The 9425-nt window shown below is 44.0% G+C and overlaps 1 protein-coding gene across 1 annotated transcript in view; it reads right to left on the minus strand.

Annotated features, from left to right (window-relative positions):
* Nucleotides 1–1564: 1564 nt before the first annotated feature.
* Nucleotides 1565–9425, minus strand: part of LPAR4 (lysophosphatidic acid receptor 4) — an 83897-nt gene continuing 76036 nt past the window's right edge. Inside the window, exon 3 of the transcript XR_003095161.1 lies at nt 1565–1818. The gene's annotated coding sequence lies outside the window, so the exon portion shown is untranslated. The remainder of the gene's footprint in view (nt 1819–9425) is intronic.

Here is a 9425-nt window from a genome sequence, read left to right on the forward strand (position 1 = left end):
CCCCACCATTACAGACACCCGAAACTGCACATCGTGCAGATTCTTAGACTTCATATGACTTCACAAAAAACTCTGTGCGTTAATTCCTGTGAATCAGAAAAACATCTTATTGATTAAATTTCCAGCAAATCATTTCCGTACATTAGTTGAATAGACTGCTCTTGTTTCCCCATCCCTCCAAATACAGATTTTTGGACCAAGCGCACACACAATTAGTTTTAAATATTGCTACTCATGTAAACTTGTAAACCATTAATTAGAAAAAAAGTGTTTTTGTCCTCTGCAGCCTGCTTAAATTGAAAAAACAATTACATAAAAGAAAACATTCCTCTTGTGTCAAAATGCAACTTGTACAAAAATTATACTCTCTAAAACCCATTCAGAAACATGAGTCCGGAGCACAAAATCCAACACTGCAATAACCACCTGACCTGTTCAAAAAATAATTATGTTCAACAGATCACAACTTAATTAGTACTACAGAAAAAAAAATCTTAAACAAATAGGTACAGAATTTAGTAAGGAAAAATGTCACTACATTTAACAGTGCAATCATGTAGTTGTGAGGCTGAAACATTTGGAAATTTAGGGTAAATGCTGTAATCATAGTGCCTGCTTCATTACCTTAGCAATGTTACTCACTACATTTATAAACAGCTATCGATTACATTACAACACAGGTAACTAATCAAACTTGCATCTGCTCCTTTCAACAAAAACAGAAAATACATCTCACAATCAGCTTGATCTCTGAGACATTAGAACCTGTTTGCATTCAAGAATGTCAACTAAAAATGAAGTCTTTACTTGAGCATCTTATTAATTTTGTGTCATTGCTCAGCCTTTTTCCTCTAGCCCAGCACTTTCAGATTAGATCACTCCCCAAAACAGGATTATATCCTGCTGCCCATTTCTGCAGCCCACTTTCTAAACAATTGCCTGTGGGCAGACTCAGTCTCCACACAAAAGAGTTTAAATTAGTATGCTTTAATAAACACATTGTATGAAGAATGTAGCCATAGATTTATGACTCTGCTGCAGCTTCCTGAGCCTGACGAAGGGTTTTTGAACCCGAAAGCTTGCTTAATAACTATTCTCCAACCATTTGGGTTGGTCTAATAAAAGATATCAAATTCACCCAAGGAACCTTGTCTGCCTATATCCTTAGACCAACATGGCTACAACCTAAACCCCTGTATATATATATATATATATATGTCATTGTGTGCATGATATATGAATTAGTGATCTGTGTCTAACTTCTGGGGTGTATAGTGTATGTGCTTGCATTGGTGATAGGTATGCATGTGTCTAGGCTGGTTTGGATGTGTGTGCGCCAGAGCTGGTAGTGTGTGTGTGTGTATGCACCTAATTGATTTGTGTGTTTGTATATGTGCAATTGTCACACCCTCCTGTCTAACAGCGCAATATTGAGATCCTGAGAGTTGGCCTGACCCCACAGTGCAACACACCCATGTCATCTGAATGTATTTGCTTCTGCTTAACGAACATCTGAAAGCAAATAAAGATCATCCCAAATCTTTGCCATCCAAATTTATTCAGAGACATTTTTTTCCTTTCTGGTCAGATCCCAAAGCCAGTTTTCTGCATGTGTTTCATTTTACAAAAGTTTAAGCCACTTTGCAAGGTTGAAATGGGTCAGATGGTGACTGTCATGTAGGAAGGCTTCTCTCCTTCTGATTATCTGTACAAGTTTCCTTTCCTTGATGAGCTGGCAAAGAGTGCATTGAATGGCTTTCATGGAGGATTAGAAATCTTTGCAAAGGGCAAATGTCAGAGTGAAAAGTTCAAGGTGACCTGCAATTATAAAAAGCAAAACCCTGACAACATTAGAAATAGAAGACAGACATTAGAAGACAGTCAGCATGAAGCAAACAGGGTTTTTTTGTTCAGGCCTTTTTTTTTTCTTTTTGTATTTGTAAGTGCTGAAACTTAAAAAGGAAAAGCTATAGAGTTATTTGAGTGCTATAAAGTCCATTAAGGTTCTGTGGCACACGTTATGACAGGCTATACAATGAGCCCTTTTCAGGCTGAGAAGTATTCAGTTTATCTGTGCTGAAAGCACCACACCACAAACTGGTCCAATGAGAACTTACATCTATTCTGTGCAAGATCAGCAGTGGTTCAGAGGTTCGGCTTGTCTGGTAGGTGTCCTTTGTCACCATGCCACAAGACCAAACAGGGGTAAGGAAAGAAGTTGAAAGTCATACTGGCCAAGGAGCCTGCTAGCTGTAAGACTACTTGCCCAAATAGGGATGAGGAGGGAAAGGTTTACTTACTTTGGACATGTGCTCACATAATTGTCTGCTACAGTTTAATAATTAGGAAGAAGGTACCTGGACCCTAAACAAAGAAACCTTTGTGCAGAGCCCATTGCTTTAACCAAGTGGTGGAAAATACAGGGATTTGTTGGAGGGGCAATAAGATTTCAGGGTTTTGAATTGCGTAGCTGGGTGGTGGGGTGTAACTGGAATTGTGCTTCCACATCCTTACGACTGAGTGTTGATTTTGATTTTGTTGTATTTTTAGGTCACATATCAAACACACTGAGAGTGTAGGGTTAAGTGCCTATTAAGGGGTATGTTTATCAATCTAAATACTGGCATACTTAAGAGCCATGCAGAACTGGGGCAGCATGTTCAGCATCTGTCCCATATCATTCATCACAAGAAACGTATTCTAGTAGTTTTGGATGAGTGCTTAGCAGTATGCTTTGTTCTATGGTAGAGTTGGAATGTTATAGCCATGATGGTCCAGGGGATACAAAAGAAGCCAGGTGTGCTTGGTAATATTTTTCACTGGTCCAATTATGTAGATGTAAAAGATGTTAGACAAGGTTTAAGACACAAAGGCTAGAGACAGAAGTTGCACGTAAAACCAGTTTGAGAGATCCTTTAAACCTGTAACAGAACATAAGTTCAGTGCACCTAAACCTGTTTAAAAATGGCCAAAACGGGTTTAAGATAAACCTGGTTGAATGTAGCATCAGACTTAACTGATTTGGGTAAAGGTGCACCGATACATCGGTCCTATATCAGATCGGCACCAATCTAAAAAAAAAATTCTGTATTGAAAATCGGTCTGATGCAGCCAATAATTTGTCCAATAAATGCCCCTGTGTGCAGCAATGAGGACCACAGCTGGCAGCATGGAGTGCTGTGTGCCACTGGTAAGTCTAGTGTGGTGGAAGGGGAAGGGGAGGGGTGTGGGGGTGCAGATCAAGGCCCCTGCAGTGACGGAGGGTGTGGGGTTGGGGTTGTGGCTGCAAGCAGGGGCTGCCCAGCCGGTGCCAGGAGGGGGGCTGGTGTGGGACGGAGGCATGGCTCATTGGGGGGCCACAGGAATGAAGCGGGGGGCAGCTCCCACTTCTGCATGTGGCATCCAGTGTTCATCTAGTGGCTCCCAACGCTGCTCCTGTCGCCCATCCAAGAGGGCTTGCAGGGGGCGGCATTTGCCCCCGGATCTGCATAGGGTGGGGCAGAGTAAATTGGGGTGGGCTCTTCCTAGGCAGGCAGATCTGGGGGCACACGCCGCCCATGCCCTCCCGGATGAGTGGTAGGAACAGCAGCAGGAGCCGCCACACAAGCACCAGACAAACCTCACAGTGGTGAGAGACACCCTCCCTCTCTTCCTGCGTCCCCGCCCCATCCCACAGCTGCAGCCTGCCCCATGCCACACAGATCCAGGGGACATGCACCCCTTCTTGCCCGCTCGACAAGCCACTTGCAGCTCTGTCCCACGCCCCTCCCAGCCCCATTCCCTCCCTCACTGCAGGGGCCTTGATCTGCTCCTCCTATACCTCCTCCCTCCCCTTCCACCACACCAGACTTACCAGCTGGAAGCAGCTCTTCAAGCTGAAGAGCTGCATATTGGAAACTGGATCAGTATCAGCTGATATGCCTCCTTAAAAATCAGCTATTGGTATCGGCCCCAAAAATCTCTTATCAGTGCACCAGTAGATTTAGGTCAAACCAGTTTATGGAACCTCTGTCCCAGACCCCTTCCTGGTTTAAGTTAAATCAGAGTCCCCCAGCATGCTTTTCAGCCCTGGGTTAGGCTGGCCTGTACTGTCTGCTCCAGAGAGCAGGGCTGGCCCCGCCCTCCTCCTCCCTAGCTGGAGCTCTGATTGGCTGAGGTGGAGACTGCAGACAGCAGTGTCTGCCAGGCTTTCTCCTGTCTCACCCTCCCCTCGCTGGCTGCTGAAGCAGGGATTTCCCCCTTGCCTACAGCAAGGACCCCAGCAGCACAGACCCCAGCAGGCATCTGGCCTCACTACCCCCCATGTTTGCTAATGCTGAGGTGTATGTATGTGTGTGTGTCTTCAATTTCACTGGAACAAAGGCAGATAGTACAGTGTCTGCTTAGGGCTTTTTGGAACTAATCATCAGGTCCCCCTCCCCCCCTTCTTCCTTCCATATGCCTTGGAAAAAGCTGTTTAATAAGAGCTTGAACTAATGAGAGAGGCTTTGTTTTCTTGATGGGCTGATAAGCTTGGTGTTCTGATAAGTTCCCTGCTGGCTTGCTTGCTTCAAAGGCCACAATCTGTCAGCATTCAAGATGGGACACAGAGAGGTGTGAGAAATGACCAGGTTTGCAATGCATGGGACCTGTGAATGCCTATCAGTTTGCTGCAGACAGTATGAAGAAGCAGGGAGAGGGAGATTAAAAAGCTCAATATCACTAACAGATGCATGCACTCCACACAAGCAGTCCTCCTTCCCCCCATCCCACTTTGCCTCAGAGTGCTAGCTGAGGGCTGGGGTCTGGCAATGCTTTCCCTTGAGCAGTGAGCTGGGAAAAGCCTGGCAAGAGATGCTTCCCTCTCCCCCCTTCAGCTGGGGACTGTGCAGGGATTTAAACCCCACCCTAATCATAGTATCCTGCCTGGCCATGCCCCCACTCAGCTCATCACTGTGGAAGGAAAGGGATGGCTTGCTCTATTGCTCTCTGGATTCTAGCCTGAACCACTGCAGGAATGTGCCTGCATTTCCTGATTCAAAAGTGAATGTCTATCCACTTGCAAATCGGTTCAATCTCTGGAGATTAGATTAACCTGTGAAAATTGAATCAATTCAGGCTCAGGCTTTTTGAATGTCTGTCCCTAGCCAAAATTCCCTTCCTCAGATCTGGGAAAAAGGCAGATAACTGGTGTTTAGTTCAGCCTGTATCTGATTCTTTCCCATACCTGAGAAAGGGCATTTTGTGTTCCAAAGCTCACCTAATGTCTCTTCTAGCTACACAGTTGAGCTAATAAACAATAATACTAAGCAAAACGTACTTACTCTGGACATATATCTGTGTCAAGGGTATTCATATTTTGTCTAATATAAAAGTGACAAGTCACAACTGATTTTAAAAGAATTATGATTACAATACTAAAGTGCAAGGGTTTGAATTTTTCCCCCATGTTACTTTTGCAGCTGTTGAAGTGTATATGCTTCAGCTAAGGTGTAAAAGTTCCATGAAGTCAAAGGCCTTACAGTAGAAGCCAACATTGGAATTATATTGGTAGCTGTGTTTTCACATTTCTGATTATTTTTTGCTGAACAGTGCAATTCCCATATTGAAGTATTCTTTCCAGTTGTTCTATTGCAGCAAATGTGCAATTAGCAAAATGAAATCATGAAATCCATAGAAGCCATTTGGTTATAGATTAGTTGATTATGGAGAAGCATTGAAGTATGATGAGTGGGTCTCGGGTTCCAGGGTCGCAAAGTGAGAGCATCTCAGGGTTGGCCCTTGCTTTATTGCCAGTCATTTTTTTTCTGCTAGCTCACTTCTCAAATAGGACATATCCAAGCTCAGGCCTTTGAGCAGCCCATTCTATCCAACTGTAGAAGACTTTTCCAGATTTATCCCATCCCTTGAACAGCAGAACCCTCTTTTCATGCCAGACCTGTGTCATACTTATGCTTGAAACCGAATAACAGTCCAAGAGCCGAAACAGTGACCACGGGAGAATTTTCCTTTCATCCTTATCCTTATGTGCACATAAGAGTACTTACAAGCTTCACAGGGTACTGCATGTGTCAGGTCATTAGAAACAGGGAGTAGAAAGAATTAAATGGGAAGTCCAAAGGTCTTCACCCCAGGCCAAAAAAATTATTTCTGGTACACAATTGATGACTGCAGCACCATGGCCTTCAGAGATATTGCTGAGCTCCTTTTGTGCAGCATGCCTTTGATTCCGCTGCCTCTGCTAGGGAGCTGGGGATTAAAGAAATTGTACTGAAATAAATTCTCTGTGGCAACCACCCTGGATTCCCATCATTTGCTTGCTGCGGTTTCATGATGCTGACTTTCATCAGTGATCTAACATATGACAACTACATCAAAGCAAATACTGTGTGATTCTGAAGACATTTGAGGTTAATGAAGTGCTACTAGAAAAAGAAGCCTTGGGGTGTTTATAAAAAACAACAAAAAGGGAATGACCAAATTCCCATGCGAATGGTCTCTAAGGCATTCTACTTGCATGGTGGATTTTGTTGATTTTTCAAATGGTCTATAAAAAAAAGTTAAAATTTAAATATTTTGTCGGTTAATATATATGTGGGTTTATATTTGTCAGAATAAATGAACACATTCACACACACTTTTTCTGGAACTTTGTTCCATTTTCATTATACATATGTACGAGCATACAGTGCAAAAATCTCATTTTGTTTAATTATATACAGTATTTACAGTAGTCAAAATTCCACAGGCAGAGAAAAAAAGCTAGCACAAGGTTTTCTCCGGTACTCGACAGTTAATTACTTTGAGAAAACATACACACACACACGCGCGCAAACCAGCTAATCTTGAAGGGGAAACCACCTGTTTTCCATCCTTGCTTCTATATTTTAAGTATGTAAGTTAGTCCTGTTAGTGAAAAAGGTTGAAAACTGAGGTTTTGGAAAGAGCTCCAAGCTGTGTTAAGTATAAATATTACAGAGACGGCCTACTCTGAAAATGGCCACTTCTAAAATGGTATTATGCTGCTCCTAATGATTGCTGCATCAAATTTGTTGTTTTTACAAGGGTAAAGATCACTTCATCAAATGCCAGTCCTGCAAGTTCCCTCTGGAGTTTGAAAGTCAACCTAAGTTTACATGCTGTAAAGTAGTTTTTATATTAATTTAACAAATTCAAAAGTAAAAAAAATCGTATTTGGATTCACCATCTAGATAAAAGGCTGTGTTGGATATGAACTGTGGTATTCTCAGTTTCTTGGTCCAGCTGCACATCTCTAAAGGTCGCACACTGCACATGCTCATAAACTGAAGAATATGTTCAGGAGCAGTTTTCTATCACTTTTTAGGTTTTGCCTGAATGTGTTGCTTTAAATATTGTGATCTTGTAAATCCTTAGTGCATTGAACTCATGAAAACAAACCCCTTACTGTACCCATCCCCTCATTCAGCATGCTGGCACCAGGAGCAATTAGCACCTTGCTTCTAAGTACCTCAAAACCCCAAGTTTGCACAGCTTATCCCTAGAGAGGACTATCTGGGTCAGGAAAGGGAAGTCAAATTACAGTTGCTTGCCTTACAGGTAAAAGTGCAGCTGCCCTTTCCAAAGGGATCATTCTGTTAACTATTCTGCTTTTAGCATCTGATGAAGTAGCCTCTGGCCTATGAAAGCTAATGCCTCTCTGAATGAGTTAGCCCAGCATCTAGCAACCTTTTCATGCTTTGAGCAAGAAAAACCTGGCTCCAGCCTGACACAGGCTGGGTGGCTTCCATGGTGTTTCAGTGGCCCACACTAGAGCCAGTCAGCTGAGAGCTGCACCCATACTACTGTTGCTTCTCCCAGTGCCCTGCTCCTTAGCTTCAGGATGTATTTAAAAAGGGGTGCAACTTCCAGTTGGTGGGGGACAGTGGCAGGGTGGGGCGGCCAGCTTCTGCACTGCAGCTGCGAGATGTAGGGAGAAAGGGAGGGAAAAGTGGCAGTGGCATGGACCCAGCTTCCAGCCGCCAAGCCCTGGTGCAGCTCCCCACTAGCAGAAAGATACCCCATCACAGCCAGGGAATGGCTAGAGAGCAGGGGAAAAAAGCAGCAGTGAAAAGGGTGCAAATGGAAGTTGCCCAGCCATTGCAACTCATTGCTTCTTAGTCTGGTACGGGCACAGGCAAAACCCTTGGACTGCGTGTGCTGGATCCAATGGTCCTACAGGCCATATGCTGCTGACACATGAGTTATTCTGTAAAGTATCTCCCTGCCCTGCCTTCTGCCAAGCTTCAGACCAACACAGCTAGCTGCCTCTCTATTCCTCTTTTATTAGCTTAATGCAAACTAACATCTTATGCCCCACAAAAGGGTTATGGTACTCTTGAAGGAAACCATGTAGCACAGATCACTTTGAATGCAGCAAGGGCCTTGCCTCTTTCTAAGACATTGAACATACAGCTGGATCCTATTTGCTCACTAATCTTTCTTTATGCTCTGAACATTTAAGGCTTTGAGAGGAGTCACTGAACTTGTGGCTGTTCTATGTTCCCAGCTGCCCCTTCTGCATACCCGTTCCCTTCACAAGTTTGTGGCAATTGAAGCCATGCGGGGTTGATGGAAGAATTACTGAGAAGCTCCTTAAGAAGGCTGGCTGGGGTCCTCCTAAGTGTGCTTACTGAGAATAGGTTCAATCAAGGAAGAGGTGTTGTGAACCATCTAGAGAAGCTGCCTCACAGAAAAAGCTTCCAAAGGAGACAAGGTTCCATCAGGTTGAAAATACACCCCACTTCAATGGTTACTGAGGGGATGAAAAGATCCTCCCTTGTTGGAAAAGCCCTCCAATGACTATCACCTGGTCAGAGTGAGCACTCCCCCTTGAGTTGCTGCTGCAGTTCTACAGCATGAGAGGCTCCCAAAGGATGTTATTAGAGCATTTGTCAGAGGCTAAGGACTAACTTCCCTCACTGAATCTGAGAGGAGCAAGGTCACTAAGGGTATTACTGACATTCGGGGAGGTTAGATCAAGTTAAGAATGACCATCCAATCTAACTTAGCTCATCCAAATGTGGACTTTACACTTGGATCCCTAGTTATATTGATTTAAGTACAAACTGTACAGAAGTGCCAAGAAAGTTAGATCAGTCTAAAATGGCTAACCTGATCTAAGTTAACTATACCTTGGATATGCACAAAGTTAGACTGGGTACAGCAAACACTGATCTAACTGAACTTCTGTACATTTTCTGAGCACAGCCCTGGGGCTGGGAAGGCCCAACTGCTGAGCCCAGCCCTGGAGCTGTACTTTTCCTACACCTCCTTCCCCCGCCACCCCCCTGGCTATTTTTAGCCTCCCAACTCATCCTGCCACCTGCAGACAGACAACCCCTCCCAAGCCACCCCCACCCCGGTCCCACAAGCTACTCCTGATGCTAGTTTGACAGGTGTTTGTTGGTGCTGGGAGCCAACTGAAG

The sequence above is a fragment of the Alligator sinensis genome, unplaced genomic scaffold (genome assembly GCF_000455745.1).
Source record: "Alligator sinensis unplaced genomic scaffold, ASM45574v1 scaffold294_1, whole genome shotgun sequence".
NCBI lineage: Eukaryota > Metazoa > Chordata > Crocodylia > Alligatoridae > Alligator > Alligator sinensis.